Source organism: Bombina bombina, unplaced genomic scaffold (genome assembly GCF_027579735.1).
Source record: "Bombina bombina isolate aBomBom1 unplaced genomic scaffold, aBomBom1.pri scaffold_2001, whole genome shotgun sequence".
NCBI lineage: Eukaryota > Metazoa > Chordata > Amphibia > Anura > Bombinatoridae > Bombina > Bombina bombina.
In genome coordinates, this window is record NW_026512221.1 from 7,545 (window position 1) to 27,838 (window position 20,294).

The 20,294-nt window shown below is 39.6% G+C and overlaps 1 long non-coding RNA gene across 2 annotated transcripts in view; it reads right to left on the minus strand.

Moving 5' to 3' along the window:
- Positions 1–466: 466 nt before the first annotated feature.
- The window catches only part of LOC128644179 (uncharacterized), a 36,053-nt gene continuing 16,225 nt past the window's right edge, over positions 467–20,294 (minus strand). The window contains exons 3-4 of one of the 2 annotated variants that reach the window (XR_008399944.1): positions 13,626–13,710; positions 467–524 (exon numbers count right to left, since the gene is read on the minus strand). This is a non-coding gene — a long non-coding RNA (uncharacterized LOC128644179). Of the gene's footprint in view, positions 525–12,089; positions 12,296–13,625; positions 13,711–20,294 lie in introns of those variants that run through there. The other variant, XR_008399945.1, reaches the window with a different exon arrangement.

The window sequence follows — 20,294 nt, forward strand, 5'->3', positions numbered from 1 at the left end:
GATAACATTTGTGTTATTCAATACTGCTCACACATTAAGAATGTGATTAGGCTTCAGTGATTAGTCTGCATATAATAATGTATGGATTCAAAAGAAAACAATGGACTGCCCTTATCGTATAAGGACCTAATATACATATTAAGTGCTCTAGGCTTAGATAACAAAAGAGCACCACATTTTTTCAGTTTTAAAAATTGCCCAGAATATTTTATTAATTCAGCTATACTCTAAGCTATAGCAGAGTTACCGGTTCATTTGTTAATATATAGTGAGATTTAGTGATTATACTGTAGAGAATAACATATTGCTTAAAGTAACTGGGCAGAAAATGTGGGCCATAAAAATAAACCCAGGGCCTAATAATCAGATCTGGTGTCACAAGACAAACACATGAACACTGTGTACTTAGCAATCTCTAAATAGCCATCATCAGAAATGTTTTGTTCTTACCGTTTCAAGGTGTCCTCCTTTTTGTCAGATTTCTTTGGACGATCAGTCGTTGTAGGTCCACGCTCAACCCTGGTCTATAAAACATTTCAAATTATCTCAGTTAATAATGATAACATTTTATCAGTGTCATCTAAACGCATTACACATAATATTACATTCACTATTTCTTCATCACTTGGTATTGAATACTGAACAGATACCATTTACTCTTGTGTATACTTTCTACACATTTTAAAGGGACATGAAACCCATTTTCTTTTTTATGACACAATGATTCCATGGATCATCCTAATTACTAATGGGATATTCACCTCCTGGTCAGCAGGAGGAGGCAAAGAGCACCACAGCAGAGCTGTTAAATAGCTCCTCCCTTCCCTCCCACCCCAGTCATTCTCTTTGCCTACGTTAGTGATAGGATGTGGTAAAGTCAGGTGTTAGAAAAGATTCTTCAATCAAGAGTTTATTATTTTTAAAGTAGTGCAAGATTGTGCTGCTTTGTCCTGGGGCGTAGCTGTAGTCCATATCAGTCTCTTCAGTAGGGCATTTGGTGGCTTTAGAGCAATGGGAACTTGCGGGACATAATTCTCACTGCGCCTCACATATTATTGCTGCCCTAACCTGAGGAATTTATTGTCAATAATTTATTTTTCTTCACAGGTCCATGTGGGGGATAGGACCCCTCAAAACTGGTGAACTGCCTTGGCTGTCAGGCAGACATATGAGGTAAGTGCTTGATTTTTTTCCTGGGACTTGAGGAAAAGGAGCACTTTACTTTATTTCTAAGTATACACATATGGGGCTTATTGTTGTAGGGCAAACATAGGCAACTTGGGGCACATTATACTCTCAGAATCTGAGAGAACAAGACAGCATGTAGAGGCACTGGGACTGGGAGACAAGCTTTATGGTGGTTTAGGTACTATGGCGCGTTTTCTTACTATTTTACGCCCGGGAAGGCTACTATTAGTTTAGCCATGCCCACGATGGGCAGGTCTTCCGGTTTTGGCGCGTTCACTATCTAAACTGCGTCTCTGTCTGGAAGGTCACTCCGGATGCACATCGGATAGTTCCTCTGCTTGGAAGCGCTTGTTTTTACATAAGGAAACAAGCGTTTCTGAGTTAGGAAGGTTGCTGCATCATTTGCTGCTCTAACAGATCGTTTGCTGGAAGAGAGAGACTCCAGTCTGGCAGTAAGGTAGGCACCTCAGCATAGCTGCTGAGGTGTAGGGGTGCAGTTTTTTAATGGTTTTTTTTTGCCTTAAAATATGCTTTAAACTCGTTTTTAGCACTCGCAGTAAAACAGTTTCTCTTTAAAATTTAAGTAACGTTTTTTACATTTAAACTTTTTTTTGAAGAAATTAAAGTTTTTATTGCATTTTTATTTCATTGTGATTCAGTATGGACATAGGAGCCTTGCAAAGTGTTACTTTCTCCATGTGTTTGGATGCAAATGTGGAACCATCAATCCCTTTCTGTCCCTCATGTATTGAGAGGGCTTTAAGTTACAGGGAAAATATTTTTCCTGAGCAAGATTTTTCTAGAGGGGATGCTTCCCAAGAGTCTTGTGATGTGATTCAGGGTATGCCACAGCTTTCTCCCCAAGCAACACAAATTTTAGCGCCCGCTCAAGCAGTGCCATGTACTTCTGCTATAGCACCCGCTGGAGTTACGTTGAAAGACATAGCTACTCTTATGTCTTCCACAATTTCTGATGCGTTATCTGCTTTCCCTATGCTGTAAGGCAAATGTAAGAGGAAAGCGGATGTGCCATCTAAGTCTAAACTTTTAGCGATCCCTTACAAGGGGAAGACCTTGTTTGGACCTGGCCTGAAGGAAATTATTTCAGATATAACGGGAGGTAAGGGTCATCTCCTCCCTGAGGATAAGAGAAACAAACAAAAAGGACGACAGAGTAATTTTCGTTCCTTTAGAAATTTCAAGGGAAATTCTCCCTCTCCCTCCTCTAAGCAGGAACAATCTAAACCTACATGGAGACCCAACCAATCTTGGAAGGGTAAACAATCCAAGAAGCCTGCTATTGAATCCAAAACAGCATGAAGGGCATGCCCACGATCCGGGACCGGATCTGGTAGGGGGCAGACTTTCCTTCTTTGTTCAGGCTTGGGTTCGGGACGTTCAGGATCCCTGGGCAATAGAAATAGTATCTCAGGGATACAAATTGGAGTTCAAAAGTTTTCCTCCCAGAGGCAGATTTCTGCTTTCAAGATTATCTGCAGACCAGACAAAAGGAGAGGCATTCTTACACTATGTAGAAGATCTCTCTGCCCTGGGGGTGATTGTTCCTGTTCCAGTCCAGGAACAGGGTCAGGGTTTTTATTCCAATCTGTTCGTGGTTCCCAAAAAAGAGGGAACCTTCAGACCAATTTTAGACCTAAAGAGTCTAAACATATTTATCAGGATTCCTTCCTTCAAGATGGAAACTATTCGTTCCATTCTTCCATTAATCCAGGAGGGTCAAATCATGACAACTGTGGATTTAAAGGATGCGTACCTACATGTCCCTATTCACAGGGATCATCACAAGTTCCTGAGGTTTGCCTTCCTCGACAAGCACCTCCAGTTCGTGGCTCTTCCTTTCGGCCTGGCCATGGCTCCCAGAATCTTCACAAATGTTCGGGGGTCTCTACTGGCGGTCCTTCGGGCATGGGGCATTGGGGTGGCGCCTTACCTGGACGACATTCTAGTCCAGGCAACATCTTTTCAACAAGCAAGATCCCATACCCACATAGTGTTATCTTTCCTGAGATCTCACTGGTGGAAGGTGAATTTTGGAAAGAGTTCCTTAGTTCCAGACACAAGGGTAACCTTCTTGGGAACCATAATAGACTCCCTGCCCATGAAGATTTTTCTGACAGAAGTCAGGAAAACATAATTTATGTAAGAACTTACCTGATAAATTCATTTCTTTCATATTAGCAAGAGTCCATGAGCTAGTGACGTATGGGATATACATTCCTACCAGGAGGGGCAAAGTTTCCCAAACCTTAAAATGCCTATAAATACACCCCTCACCACACCCACAATTCAGTTTAACGAATAGCCAAGAAGTGGGGTGATAAGAAAAAAGTGCGAAAGCATATAAAATAAGGAATTGGAATAATTGTGCTTTATACAAAAAAATCATAACCACCACAAAAAAGGGCGGGCCTCATGGACTCTTGCTAATATGAAAGAAATGAATTTATCAGGTAAGTTCTTACATAAATTATGTTTTCTTTCATGTAATTAGCAAGAGTCCATGAGCTAGTGACGTATGGGATAATGACTACCCAAGATGTGGATCTTTCCACACAAGAGTCACTAGAGAGGGAGGGATAAAATAAAGACAGCCAATTCCTGCTGAAAATAATCCACACCCAAAATAAAGTTTAATGAAAAACATAAGCAGAAGATTCAAACTGAAACCGCTGCCTGAAGTACTTTTCTACCAAAAACTGCTTCAGAAGAAGAAAATACAACAAAATGGTAGAATTTGGTAAAAGTATGCAAAGAGGACCAAGTTGCCGCTTTGCAAATCTGATCAACTGAAGCTTCATTCCTAAACGCCCAGGAAGTAGAAACTGACCTAGTAGAATGAGCTGTAATCCTATGAGGCGGAGTCTTACCCGACTCAACAAAGGCAAGATGAAATAAAGATTTCAACCAAGATGCCAAAGAAATGGCAGAAGTTTTCTGGCCTTTCTAAAACCGGAAAAGATAACAAATAAACTAGAAGTCTTTCGGAAAGACTTAGTAGCTTCAACATAATATTTCAAAGCTCTAATAACATCCAAAGAATGCAACGATTTCTCCTTAGAATTCTTAGGATTAGGACATAATGAAGGAACCACAATGTCTCTACTAATGTTGTTGGAATTCACAACTTAGGTAAAAATTCAAAAGAAGTTCGCAACACCGCCTTATCCTGATGAAAAATCAGAAAAGGAGACTCACAAGAAAGAGCAGATAATTCAGAAACTCTTCTGGCAGAAGAGATGGCCAAAAGGAACAAAACTTTCCAAGAAAGTAATTAAATATCCAATGAATGCATAGGTTCAAATGGAGGAGCTTGAAGAGCCCCCAGAACCAAATTCAAACTCCAAGGAGGAGAAATTGACTTAATGACAGGCTTTATACGAACCAAAGCTTGTACAAAACAATGAATATCAGGAAGAATTGCAATCTTTCTGTGAAAAAGAACAGAAAGAGCAGAGATTTGACCTTTCAAGGAACTTGCGGACAAACCCTTATCTAAACCATCCTGAAGAAACTGTAATATTCTCGGTATTCTAAAAGAATGCCAAGAAAAATGATGAGGAAGACACCAAGAAATATAAGTCTTCCAGACTCTATAATATATCTCTCTGGATACAGATTTACGAGCCTGTAACATAGTATTAATCACAGAGTCAGAGAAACCTCTTTGACCAAGAATCAAGCGTTCAATCTCCATACCTTTAAATTTAAGGATTTCAGATCCTGATGGAAAAAAAGGACCTTGAGACAAAAGGTCTGGTCTTAACGGAAGAGTCCACGGTTGGCAAGAGGCCATCCGGACAAGATCCGCATACCAAAACCTGTGAGGCCATGCCGGAGCTACCAGCAGAACAAACGAGCATTCCTTCAGAATCTTGGAGATTACTCTTGGAAGAAGAACTAGAGGCGGAAAGATATAGGCAGGATGATACTTCCAAGGAAGTGATAATGCATCCACTGCCTCTGCCTGAGGATCCCGGGATCTGGACAGATACCTGGGAAGTTTCTTGTTTAGATGAGAAGCCATCAGATCTATTTCTGGAAGTTCCCACATTTGAACAATCTGAAGAAATACCTCTGGGTGAAGAGACCATTCGCCCGGATGTAACGTTTGGCAACTGAGATAATCCGCTTTCCAATTGTCCATACCTGGGATATGAACCGCAGAGATTAGACAGGAGCTGGATTCCGCCCAAACCAAAATTCGAGATACTTCTTTCATAGCCAGAGGACTTAAGTCCCTCCTTGATGATTGATGTATGCCACAGTTGTGACATTGTCTATCTGAAAACAAATGAACAACTCTCTCTTCAGAAGAGGCCAAGACTGAAGAGCTCTGAAAATTGCACGGAGTTCCAAAATATTGATCGGAAATCTCACCTCCTGAGATTCCCAAACCCCTTGTGCCGTCAGATACCCCCACACAGCTCCCCAACCTGTAAGACTTGCATCTGTTGAGATTATAGTCCAGGTCGGAAGAACAAAGAAGCCCCCTGAACTAAACGATGGTGATCTGTCCACCATGTCAGAGAGTGTCGTAAAATCGGTTTAAAGATATGAATTGAGATATCTTTGAGTAATCCCTGCACCATTGGTTCAGCATACAGAGCTGAAGAGGTCGCATGTGAAAACGAGCAAAGGAGATCGCATCTGATGCGGCAGTCCTAAGACCCAACATTTCCATGCATAAGGCTACCAAAGGGAATGATTGTGACTGAAGGTTTTGACAAGCTGATATCAATGTTAAACTTCTCTTGTCTGACAAGGACAGAGTCATAGACACTGAATTTATCTAGAAACCTAAAAAGGTTACCCTTGTCTGAGGAATCAATGAACTGATTGGTAAATTGATCCTCCAACCATGAACTTGAAGAAACAACACAAGTCGATTCGTATGAGATTCTTCGAAAATGAGAAGACTGAGCAAGTACCAAGATATCGTCCAAATAAGGAAATACCAAAACCCTATTCTCTGATTACAGAAAGAAGGGCACCGAGAACCTTTGAAAAAAATTCTTGGAACTGAGGCTAGGCCAAACGGTAGAGCCACAAAACTGGTAATGCTTGTCTAAAAAGAGAATCTCAGACACTAAAAGTGATCTGGATGAATCGGAATATGCAGATACACATCCTGTAAATCTATTGTAGACATATAATGCCCTTGCTAAACAAAAGGCAGGATAGTCCTACAGTAACCATCTTGAATGTTGGTATCCTAACATAACGATTCAATAATGATAGATCCGGAACTGGTCTGAAGGAATTGACCTTCTTTGGTACAATGAAGAGATAAAATAAAACCCCAGCCCCTGTTCCAGAACTGGAACTGGCATAAATACTCCAGCCAACTCTAGATCTGAAACACATTTCAGAAATGCTGAGCCTTTGCTGTGTTAACTGGGACACGGGAAAGAAAAGAATCTCTTAGCAGGAGGCCTTAACTGAAGCCAATTCTGTACCTTTCTGAAACAATGTTTCTGAAACCAGAGATTAAGAACGGAATTGATACAAATTTCTTTGAAGAAAACGTAATCTGCCCCATACCAGCTGAGCTGGAATAAGGGCCGCACCTTCATAGGTACTTAGGAGCTGGCTATAGGTTTCTATAAGGCTTGGATATATTCCAAACTGGAAATAGTTTCCAAACTGATACCGCTCCTGAGGATGAAGGATCAGGCTTTTGTTCCTTGTTGTGAGGAAAGGAACGAAAATTATTATTTACCCTGGAAAGAAAGGGAAAGCAAAGTTGACTTAGAAGACATGTCAGCATTCCAAGTTTAATCCATAAAGCTTTTCTAGCTAAAATAGCTAGAGACATATACCTGACATCAACTCTAATGATATCAAAAGATGGTATCACCAATAAAATTATTAGCATGTTATAGAATAATAATAATGCTATAAAATTATGATCTGTTACTTGTTGCGCTAAAGCTTCTAACCAAAAAGTTGAAGCTGCAGCAACATCCGCTAAAAATATAGCAGGTCTAAGAAGATTACCTGAACATAAGGAAGCTTTCTTAGAAAGGATTCAATTTTCCTATCTAAAGGATCCTTAAATTAAGTACTATCTGCCGTAGGAATAGTAGTACATTAGCAGGAGTAGAGACAGCCCCATAACCTTAGGGATTTTTGTCCCAAAAAACTCTAATCTGTCAGATGGCACAGGATATAATTTGCTTAAACGTCTAGAAGGAGTAAATAAATTACCCAAATTATTCCATTCCCTGGAAATTACTTCAGAAATAGCATCAGGGAGATAAAACACTTCTGGAATAACTACAGGAGATTTAAAAACCTTATTTAAACGTTTACATTTAGTATCAAGAGGACCAGAATCCTCTATTTCTAATGCAAATAACACTTCTTTAAGTAAAGAACGAATAAATTCCATCTTGAACAAATACAAAGATTTATCAGCATCAACCTCTGAGACAGAAACCTCTGAACCAGAAGAACCATTATCAGTATCAGAATGATGATGTTCATTTAAAAATTCATCTGAAAAAAAGAGAAGTTTTAAAAGACTTTTATGTATACTAGAAGGAGAAATAACAGACATAGCCTTCTTAATGGATTTAAAAAATAAAATCTCTTATGTTATCAGGAACACTCTGAAAATTAGATGTTGACGGAACAGCAACAGGTAATGTAACAGTACTAAAGGAAATTTTATCTGCATTAATAAGTTTGACATGACATGCAATACAAATAACAGCTGGAGAAACACCAAAAGTACCAAAAGTTTATAGCAGATACACTTAGCTTGGTAGCTCCAGCACTGTGCAGTGATTTTCCTGTAGTATCTTCTGACTCAGTTGCAACGTGGAACATCTTGCAATATGTAAAAGAAAAAAAAAAAAACAACATATAAAGCAAAATTGATCAAATTCCTTAAATGACAGTTTCAGGAATGGGAAAAAAATGCCAGTGAACAAGCTTCTAGCAACCAGAAGCAATAAATAATGAGACTTAAATAATGTGGAGACAAAAATGACGCCCATATTTTTTAGCGCCAAAAAAGACGCCCACATTATTTGGTGCCTAAATGCTTTTGGCGCCAAAAATGACGCCACATCCGGAACGCCGACATCTTTGACGCAAAAAAAACGTCAAAAAATGACGCAACTTCCGGCGACACGTATGACGCCGGAAACAGAAAAAAAATTTTGCGCCAAAAAAGTCCGCGCCAAGAATGACGCAATAAAATGAAGCATTTTCTGCCCCCACGAGCCTAACAGCCCACAGGGAAAAAGTCAAATTTTTTAAGGTAAGAAAAAATGATTGAAACAAATGCATTTATCCCAAATATGAAACTGACTGTCTGAAAAATAAGGAATGTTGAACATTCTGAGTCAAGGCAAATAAATGTTTGAATACATATATTTAGAACTTTATAAATAAAGTGCCCAACCATAGCTTAGAGTGTCACAGAAAATAAGATTTACTTACCCCAGGACACTCATCTACATGTTTGTAGAAAGCCAAACCAGTACTGAAACGAGAATCAGCAGAGGTAATGGTATATATAAGAGTATATCGTCGATCTGAAAAGGGAGGTAAGAGATGAATCTCTACGACCGATAACAGAGAACCTATGAAATAGACCCCGTAGAAGGAGATCACTGCATTCAAATAGGCAATACTCTCCTCACATCCCTCTGACATTCACTGCACGCTGAGAGGAAAACCGGGCTCCAACTTGCTGCGGAGCGCATATCAACGTAGAATCTAGCACAAACTTACTTCACCACCTCCATCGGAGGCAAAGTTTGTAAAAACTGAATTGTGGGTGTGGTGAGGGGTGTATTTATAGGCATTTTAAGGTTTGGGAAACTTTGCCCCTCCTGGTAGGAATGTATATCCCATACGTCACTAGCTCATGGACTCTTGCTAATTACATGAAAGAAATCAAAGTTTATTGATACTTGTCTAGTTCTTCAGTCCACTCCACGGCTGTCAGTGGCTCAGTGTATGGAGTTAATTGGCTGATGGTTGAGGCAATGGACATCATCCTGTTTGCTCGTTTCCATCTCAGACCTCTGCAGTTGAACATGCTCAGGCAATGGAACGGGAATTATGCAGACTTGTCCCCTCGAATAACTGGAACAGGAGACAAGGGATTCTTTTCAATGGTGGTTGTCTCTGGATCATCTCTCCTAGGGAACCTGCTTTCGCAGACCATCTTGGGTGATTGTGACAACAGACGCCAGCCTTCTAGGGTGGGGAGCTGTCTAGGGCTCCCTAAACGCTCAGGGAGTTTGGACTCAGTCAGAGTCTGTTCTTCCTATAAACATCCTGGAACTGAGAGCGGTCATCAATGCTCTTCTGGCCTGGCATCAGTTAGCCTCGGCCCAGTTTATCAGGTTCCAGTTGGACAACATAACTTCAGTGGCTTACATCAATCATCAGGGAGGAACGAGGCGTTCCTTAGCGATGACAGAGGTAACCAGGATAATTCAGTGGGCGGAGACCCATTCTTGCTACCTGTCGGCAATCCAGATCCCAGGGGTGGACAACTAGGAGGCGGACTTTCTGAGCAAGCAGACCTTTCATCCGGAGGAGTGGGAACTCCATCCGGAAGTATTCTCCGGCCTGATTCTCAAATGGGGTCAGCCGGAGTTAGATCTCATGGCATCTTGACAAAATGCCAAGCTCCCGAGATACGGGTTGAGGTCCAGGGACCCCCAGGCGGAACTGATAGAAGCTCTGGCGGTCCCTTGGACATTCAGTCTAGCATACCTATTTCCTCCATTTGCGCTTCTTCGTCAGGTAATTGCTCGAATCAAACAGGAGAGGGCCTTGGTGATCCTCATAGCTCCGGTCTGGCCTCGCAGGATTTGGTATGTGGATCTGGTGGAAATGGCATCTCTGCCACCTTGGAGACTCCCATTGAGGAAGGACCTTCTGATTCAGGGGCCCTTGCTTCACCCAAATCTAGTTTCTCTGAAGCTGACTGCTTGGAGATTGAATGCTTAATTTTATCTAAGGGGGGGTTTTCTGATTCGGTCATAGAGACCATGGTTCAGGCTCGTAAGCTTGTGACTAGAAGGATTTACCATAAGATTTGGAGTAAATATCTCTATTGGTATGAATCCAAGAGCTACTCATGGAGTAAGTTAGTTCTCAAAGTTCTTCAAGGGACTCCGTTTGAGCCTATGCATTCCTTGGATATCAAGTTGTTATCTTGGAAAGTTTTATTTCTTGTTGCTATTTCTTCTGCTCGCAGAGTGTCAGAGCTCTCGGCATTGCAGTATGAGTCTCCTTATCTTATTTTCCATTCAGATAAGGTAGTTTTACGTACTAAATTGGGATTTCTTCCTAAGGTTGTTTCTGATAGGAACATTAATCAGAAGATTGTTGTACCTTCTTTGTGCCCTAATCCTTCTTCTCAGAAGGAGACGCCTCTACATAATTTGGACATAGTCCGTGCTTTGAAGTTTTACTTACAAGCGACTAGACTTTCATCAGTCTTCTCTGTTTGTAGTTTTTTCTGGAAAACGTAGGGGTCAGAAAGCTACGGCTATATTCTTTTTGGTTGAGGAGTATCATACGTTTTGCATATGAGACTGCTGGACAGCAGCCTTCCGAGAGGGTCATGGGTCATTCCACAAGGGCTGTTGCTTCTGCATGGGCATTCAAAAATGAAGCTTCTGTGGAACAGATTTGCAAAGCTGCAACTTGGTCTTCTCTTCACATTGTTTCAAAGTTTTACAGTTTTGACACTTTTGCCTTGGCTAAGGCTGCTTTTGGGAGAAAGGTTCTTCAAGCAGTGGTGCCTTCCGTTTAGGTTCCCTGTCTTGTCCCTCCCTATCATCTGTGTACTCTAGCTTGGGTATGGAATTCCATTAGTAATTAAGATGATCCGTGGACTCATCATGTCATAAAAAAGAAAAGAAAATTTATGCTTACCTGATAAATGTATTTCTTTTTTTGACACAATGAGTCCACGGCCCGCCCACCCACAGGTTGTGGGTTATTTTAAACTTCAGACACCTCTGCACCTTGGCTTTTCCTTTCTCTTCCTAACTTCGGTCGAATGACTGGAGTGGGAGGGAAGGGAGGAGCTATTTAACAGCTCTGCTGTGGTAATCTTTGCCTCCTCCTGCTGACCAGGAGGTGAATATCCCATTAGTAATTAAGATGATCCGTGGACTCATTGTGTCAAAAAAGAAATAAATTTATCAGGTAAGCATAAATTTTCTTTTTTTCATGATTCAGAGAGAGCATATAATTATATGCAAATTTTCAATTTACTTCCATTATCTAATTTGTCTAATCCTCTTGATATTCTTTGTTGAAATACATACCTAATTAGGCTCAGGAGCTGCTAATTGGTGACTGCACTTAGATGCCTCTTGTCATTGGCTCATTCATGTGCATTGCTCTTCTTTTTCAACAAAGCATACCAAGAGAATGAAGCAAATTAGATAATAGAAATACATTGGCATGTTGATTAAAATTGTATCCTCTATTTGTAACATGAAAGAAAAATGTTGGGTTTCATGTCTCCTTAATGCACAAATAATATATGAGAACAACATGTGGGATACTAAAGTCTAGCAAATATCCATGCCCTAATTCTGTAACATTACACATCAGGTTTTTCCTTAGCATAGAATGGAATAAACCGACTCTCCTAAACCAACCGCAGACTTTTATAATTATAATCATTTGTCTCTAACTACTTCAGGTTTGTCCCCTTTGTATCGCTTCTGGATTACAATCTTTATATAAAGTGCTTAGCAAGAATCTACTTGAGTTAATATTCATGCAGAACTCATAATCCCACTGACTGGCACATGAAGGTTATAGAGAATATTACACAAGAGTTGGTATAAATTGTGCATATGGACCTGCAGGGCTTCAAGGCTGTTATCAGTCTCAGTGGTCCTCAGATTGTTGTGACAATCATTTCCCATCATGATGTTATGAGTGTTAGTGAGATTCTGTTTGGAAGAAACCTTGGGTTGTTCTATTTTTTTTATCTATTGTCTTATCAAGGGGAGCAGGAACATTAGTAGAAGAATAGTTGTCACTGCTTGGGATAGTCTTCTGCCTCTTTTCCTTAGCATTGTGGGAGTCAGTCCTAAAATGAAAAGAAATATCTGCTGTTTCATTATCTGCTTTATAGTTTTTAGATTATACGATAATACATATGTTTTAAAGGGACACTGAACCCAAATTTTTTTCTTTCATGATTCAGATAGAGCATGCAATTTTAAGCAACTTTCTAATTTACACCTATTATCAACTTTTCCTTGTTCTCTTAGTATCTTTAATTAAAAAAGCAGGAATGTAAACATATGAGCCGGCTCATCTTTGGTTCAGCACCTGGGTACTGCTTGCTGATTGGTGGCTAAATGCAGACACCAATCAGCAAGAGATATCCAGGGTTCTGAACCAATAATGGGCCGGCTCGTAAGCTTACATTCCTGCTTTTTCAAATAAAGATATTAAGAGAACAAAGAAAAATTGATAATAGGAGTAAATTAGAAAGTTGCTTAAAGGGACACTGAACCCACATTTTTTCTTTTGTGATTCAGATAGAGAATGCAATTTGAATCAACTTTCTAATTTACTCCTGTGTTGTTCTTGCTGATTGGTTGTTCTTGCTGATTGGTGGATAAATTCACCCACCAATAAATCACATGCTCTATCTGAATCATGAAAGAAACGATTTGGGCTCAGTATCCATTTAGGTACACGTTTGTTCTAATGTACGTGGCAAGACAAACTGACCCCATATGAAATACATTTAAGAACTTTAAAGGTAACTACAATGTAAATTGTTTGTTTAATGTCCCTTTATGTATGCACACTTTTTTTTCTTTCATTTAGAGCATCCAAATTTAAAAAAACTTTCTATTTTATTTCTATTATCTAATTTGCTTAGTTATCTTGTTATCCTTTTTTGAAAAGCATGCATAGGTAGGCTCATGAGTTGGGAGCTAGTTATTAATTTTTGGCTGCACATATATACCTCTTACTTTTGGCTCACCAATGTGTTCAGCTAGCTCCCAGTAGTGCATTGCTGCTTTTTCAAGAAAGGATACCAAGAGAATGAAGCAAAAATGTATAATAGAAGTAAATTGGAAATTGTTTAAAATGAATCTATCTGAATCATGGAAAAAAATTGGGTTTCATGTCCCTTTTAGAAAATGTGGTTACACTCAAATAAAAAAGTGGATAAATCAACTAAAGGATTAAAATGGCCTTTGAGAATATTCCCTGTCCAATTCCTATATTTAGCAATTAAGCTAATTCACTAATATAAGGACAACTACTCAAACAGTTTTTTTTATATTGCCAACCATGGATTGTATAATTTTCCATGCTGTTTGTGTTAAAGGTAAAGTCTAGTCAAAAATAAAATTTTGATTCATATGGGACACTTAATTTAAAAAAAAATTTCAAACCTTGGGTATCCGATTAGTTGAGTTCAAGTTAAGATTAAGCAGGAAACTCTCTTGCATCCTTAACTCAACTTTGCGGATGGCAATCCTAAAAAAAGAAAATATGTATATTTTTGTTTCAAACAGGTTTATTATAGTTTGCAAACTGTGATATTGTTTTAATGATCCATTTTTGAGAAATAAATGCCATGACAGTCTTGCATATTTTCTCTATAAACACAAATAAAATGTATATGTAATAAACAGCATAGGACCTACTTAACCCCTTAATGACCACAATGTACCCTGTATGTCACTGGTCGTTAAGGGTTTTTTCTGGACATAATAGCACAAGTCTAGCAAGAACACGCTATTAATGCCCTCCCTCCAGCAGGCTTTGTGGAATAGAGCTGTCTCAACGCTGGTGGCAAGACCGCGCTATAAAACAATCAAGTCCCAAAAAATGGCCAGTGACATACAGGGTACGTCGCTGGTCCTTAAGGTGTTAAATGGCTCATCCTTTTTGGAAGAAGGTTTAGTTTTCTCATCTTCTTTGCCTGCCTTATTAAGGGGGGCAGAAACATCAGATGGTTCAGGGCACACTGCCAACTCTTTTCCTCAGCTTTCAGGATATCATCCCTAAAGTACAAAAAAAAATGAGTATACTAGGTAAGTATGAGAAAATTCTCTACAATTCCTGTATTATATTAATAAGCGTTTTTAGCAAGATATTACAGCTGCTTGTGATTTAGTAAATCAATTCAATTATATAACAATAGATTTGTATGAGCTTTTCATGCTGAAGAGTTAGAAGAACATTTAGATTATCTAGGACACCATGGATATCCATGTACTAAGCAGTGTATGCTGTTTTAGAGCCTTTGCAGGGCAGGCTTGCTTAAAGTGAATGTAAACTTTAATGAATCAGTTGCCCAGTTTTTAAAAATACTATTAAAAACAGGGGCACTTTCATTGATAAAAGTTTAGATTATAGCGTATTTTTTTAAATACTTTGCTTCGACCAATCACGGTGTGGCCTCAGGAAATGTTTGCTCTGGGGTGCACGCCATGATTGGAGGAAGCCGGATTCGTCATTGCTGACATAAGTACAGAGGAGCTGCGGGCCGGGGATCGCTTTTCCGGCTTTGCTGCAGAAAAAGCTAAGTATTTTAAAAAAAAGCTGCAATGTAAACGTTCATGAATGAAAGTGCCCCTATTTTTAATAGTATATTAAAAACCGGGCACTGATTCATTAAAGTTTACATTCACTTTAAGAGAGCCTGTACCCCACAAGTAAAGAAGTAGTGGCCATAAAAGGTGGTGGAGATAAATAACCCAATTTGTTCAGGGTGACTGACAGTCTCTGCATTACAAGAGGTATTATTGTGCAATAGTTCATGTGTGCATTGGAGGTATAGCATTGGGTACAGTATTTGTCCATCCCTTTGTATAAGGGGCATTATTAGCTAAAAGTTTAAATACTTTTCAATAAGAATGAAGAATACTCATTTGAGTCAACCACATTGACTAAGATGAAACTCACCCAGAGGATGCTATATCATTCTATATACTTTATTAATTATTAAAGGGAAACTTTAGTCACTAAACATAGTTCAATACAGTGGTGGCTCCTCTATTCGTGCACAGCCGCACGTGAACCCCCAGCCCAAATGAAGAGAAAAAAAAATCTGAATAAAATATAATTTTTCCAATAGCCCTCCTATTGGAAAAATTATATTTATTTTCTAGCCCAAACAATTAAAAGCCAAAGCTTTTTTGTTTTATTTGAAATAAAAAAAAATTTTGTAACTTGTTTTTAATTTATTCAACCGCACGTGCGGTTATAGCCTGATGCCTGTCATATATATTGCTCATTAAGATTTGCCTGCAGCCTGCTCCCAGCCTCCAGCCCATCCCTATACTGTCTTAATCGCACAGTTCAGCCTGTGCGACATACAGTGCGAGTGAGCAGAGAGGTGGTGCTAACGGTCCGGATACGCGACATCATTACTTCAGTCACGTGATCAGGCCCTGCGCTTGCAATAAGGTAAGCTAGACAATCGTCTTAGTTTTTTTTTTTTTTACATTTTATTACATTTTATTAGTGGCCACTTGGCACCGTTCCCTCTAAGGTGAAAGTGAAAAAAAAATCAGTCACAGTCAGTGCAGGGCCCCAATTGTAATACATTTCTAATTAACATTTAATGATTAGTTAGTAAAGGCTGTGCAGTTTGTGGGTAGTTTTTCCTAATTTATTCTTCCCTGAAATCTGGTACACACTTTTCTGGTATTGAGGAATCATATCCACTCTGGCAGAGATTGTTTTGAAGCCAGCAAGGTAAACTGACTGCCTGATTACTGTGTAATTGAAAGGCAATTTAAGAGCCAGTTTAGGCACTATTAATAATAATAAATAATATCTGGGTTGCATGTCTAAATCACTCTATAAATGGACAAACTTCACGAGATGTGAAATGAGAGATGATATTAATATCTTTGCTGCCCAGACTAAAGTTGTAAAAAAGGCAGTGAACTTGCCTGTATTTTGACTTCCTGTTATAAGCTGTGTAATGCTACTATACAAAACTCTTATTTTTCCAATGCTCCTTAGCCAGGTGTAGAATATGTGCAGAACCCTCTTACCAGCAGCTAGATATCACTGGCTGTAATAGTACTCAAGAGTACACAATATACTGGGTACAGCCAGTGATGTCAGGTGTATACCATATACTGTGCACAGAAAGTAATGTCAGGTGTATACCATATACTGTGCACAGCCAATGATGTCAGGTGTATACCATATACTGTGCACAGCCAGTGATGTCAGGTGTATACCATATACTGTGCACAGCCAGTGATGTCAGGTGTATACCATATACTGTGCACAGCCAGTGATGTCAGGTGTATACCATATACTGTGCACAGCCAGTGATGTCAGGTGTATACCATATACTGTGCACAGCCAGTGATGTCAGGTGTATACCATATACTGTGCACAGCCAGTGATGTCAGGTGTATACCATATACTGTGCACAGCCAGTGATGTCAGGTGTATACCATATACTGTGCACAGCCAGTGATGTCAGGTGTATACCATATACTGTATACAGCCAGTGATGTCAGGTGTATACCATATACTGTGTACAGCCAGTGATGTCAGGTGTATACCATATACTGTGTACAGCCAGTGATGTCAGGTGTATACCATATACTGTGCACAGCCAGTGATGTCAGGTGTATACTATATTCTGTGCACAGCCAGTGATGTCAGGTGTATACCATATACTGTGCACAGCCAGTGATGTCAGGTGTATACCATATACTGTGCACAGCCAGTGATGTCAGATGTACACCATATACTGTGCACAGCCAGTGATGTCAGGTGTATACCATATACTGTGTACAGCCAGTGATGTCAGGTGTATACCATATACTGTGCACAGCCAGTGATGTCAGGTGTATACTATATTCTGTGCACAGCCAGTGATGTCAGGTGTATACCATATACTGTGCACAGCCAGTGATGTCAGGTGTATACCATATACTGTGCACAGCCAGTGATGTCAGGTGTACACCATATACTGTGCACAGCCAGTGATGTCCGGTGTACATCATATACTGTACACAGCCAGTGATGTCAGGTGTATACCATATACTGTGTACAGCCAGTGATGTCAGGTGTATACTATATACTGTGTACAGCCAGTGATGTCAGGTGTACACCATATACTGTGCACAGCCAGTGATGTCAGGTGTATACTATATACTATGTACAGCCAGTGACGTCTGGTGTATACCATATAATGTGCACAACCAGTGATATCAGGTATACACTATATACTGTGTACAGCCAGTGATGTCAGGTGTATCTTATATACTGTGTACAGCCAGTGATGTCAGGTGTATACCATATACTGTGCACAGCCAGTGATGTCCGGTGTATACCATATACTGTGTACAGCCAGTGATGTCAGGTGTATACCATATACTGTGCACAGCAAGTGATGTCAGGTGTATACCATATACTGTGCACAGCGAGTGATGTCAGGTGTACACCATATACTGTGCACAGCGAGTGATGTCAGGTGTATACCATATACTGTGCACAGCCAGTGATGTCAGGTGTACACCATATTCTGTGCACAGCCAGTGAGGTCAGGTGTATAGCATATTCTGTGCTATGCCAGTGATGTCAGGTGTACACCATATACTGTGCACAGCCAGTGATGTCAGGTGTATGCCATATACTGTGCACAGCCAGTGATGTCAGGTGTATAACAAAAAAGTGAGGGGGCGCCCTATTAGCGAAAACTAAAACTAAGTGATAACTGAAATACAATGAAGACAGAAGTCTTCTAGTGTGTCAAGAGTTATAGCAATAAATATAAATGTGTAGTGAATAAGTGAGTATAAAAATGATATTAGTTACTAATAGTTTGTGAATGATAACTAATCACATTTGACACTAATAACACTGGTGAGGTCAATAGTCAGCGTCTGTATGTATACATATATATATACATATATACACCCATATAAACGCACACAAAAGTACACAATATAGATATATCTCAAAAACAAATGTGCAATAAAAATAATAACGTTAAATAGTTGAGAAATATAACAATTAATTAAATAAATATTATAAGTGTGTAACCATGCCTTAGGTCAAGAGGCAATATAGTTGTATTAAAGTCTTTGGAGAGGAATATAGGCAGCTATCTGTGAAGATCCAGGCCAGGATCCAGGGACGGCAATCTATAAAAAGAAAAAACAGAAGCGCCACATGGCCCAATATTGTTTGGTCCAATTTTGTAGATCTTGAGATAAATAAACAGACTCACATTTAGAAGAGCACCTCAGTTAGTGCTATAGGGGCAGTCTGGGATCTATTCGGTCACCCAGAAGACCAACTTCCAGCACAGGAACTGATCTCTATGTGGACAGAAAAGAGACACAAGTGCCTATATGGCCTAGTATTGTTGGTACAAGTGAACAAACTCAGATAATGATGAGAGTGGTACTCACAATATGTCAAGCACCTCTATTGATGCTATAGGAGCATGAAGGGATCAAGCGGTCACCCAACAGACTTATGGCAAGGCATCCAGGAGAAATTTGATGGTTCACAGGATCCCAGGATGGTCAAAGTAATGGATATCCTCAGATAAAACAGGTGGAAAAAATTCCAAAAAAGAGAGCAGCAAGTGTTCAAATACTAAAATGGGCTTTATTAAAAAAGAGTACAATAACAGGCAACGCGTTTCTCAGCCAATGGCTGTTTCATCAGGCATCAGGCTCCTGATGAAATAGAGGTGCTTGACATATTGTGAGTACCACTCTTATCATTATCTGAGTTTGTTCACTTGTACCAACAATACTAGGCCATATAGGCACTTGTGTCTCTTTTCTGTCCACATAGAGATCAGTTCCTGTGCTGGAAGTTGGTCTTCTGGGTGACCGAATAGATCCCAGACTGCCCCTCTAGCACTAACTGAGGTGCTCTTCTAAATGTGAGTCTGTTTATTTATCTCAAGATCTACAAAATTGGACCAAACAATATTGGGCCATGTGGCGCTTCTGTTTTTTCTTTTTATGTCAGGTGTATGCCATACACTGTGCACAGCCAGTGATGTCAGGTGTATGCCATATACTGTGCACAGCCAGTGATGCCCCAGTATTTTTTTTTTTGTGTGAAATAGTTAAATGTCTAGCCATATTCTGTACCACTTTAACATTGTCCACAATACTATACAAAGCTCTTGTTTTTCCTACGCTCCTTAGCCAGGTGTAGAATATGTGCAGAACCCTCTTCCCAGCAGCTAGACATCACTGGCTGTAATAGTACTCAAGAGTACACAATATACTGTGTACAGCCAGTGATGTCAGGTGTATACCATATACTGTGCACAGCCAGTGATGTCAGGTGTATACCATATACTGTGCACAGCCAGTGATGTCAGGTGTATACCATACACTGTGCACAGCCAGTGATGTCAGGTGTATACCATATACTGTGTACAGCCAGTGATGTCAGGTGTATACCATATACTGTGCACAGCCAGTGATGTCAGGTGTATACTATATACTGTGTACAGGCAGTGATGTCAGGTGATGTCAGGTTTATACCATATACTGTGTACAGCCAGTGATGTCAGGTGTACACCATATACTCAAATACCCCAAGCGAACAGTGGCACTACATGGGCTTTTCCTCTAATAATCTTATTGTCAGGAAATATATTATTTTGAGTATTCCAATTGTCTAGAGGAAATGGTGCTCTTGCATAAGTATAAATATAAGCACAGAGGAAGGATGGTATAAGAAATACCAAAATTCCCAAAGTATGCAATTTAAGCACTCTAGGCCCTAACTAAGGAACATAAATTCCTAACAGGATTTTAAAATATAAGCTTTATTAAGTTTAAAGCATAAAAAACCAAAGTTGTTTGGTTAATAAACACACAATTAAAATACGCTCCGATACCTGGATCAATGTGATGAGTTATATAATAGATCACAAATTATAATAATTCGGCCTCTATAGATTACCAATTACTGTGATCTAAATAGTAACCAATTATGGTTGCTCTATAATGCTAAATTCTAATATTACGTGTTGTTACAGAACTAGTATCCTGACTTCAATGCCAGTTGCATTACCTGCTAGGTACTCACTCGAATATACTCTG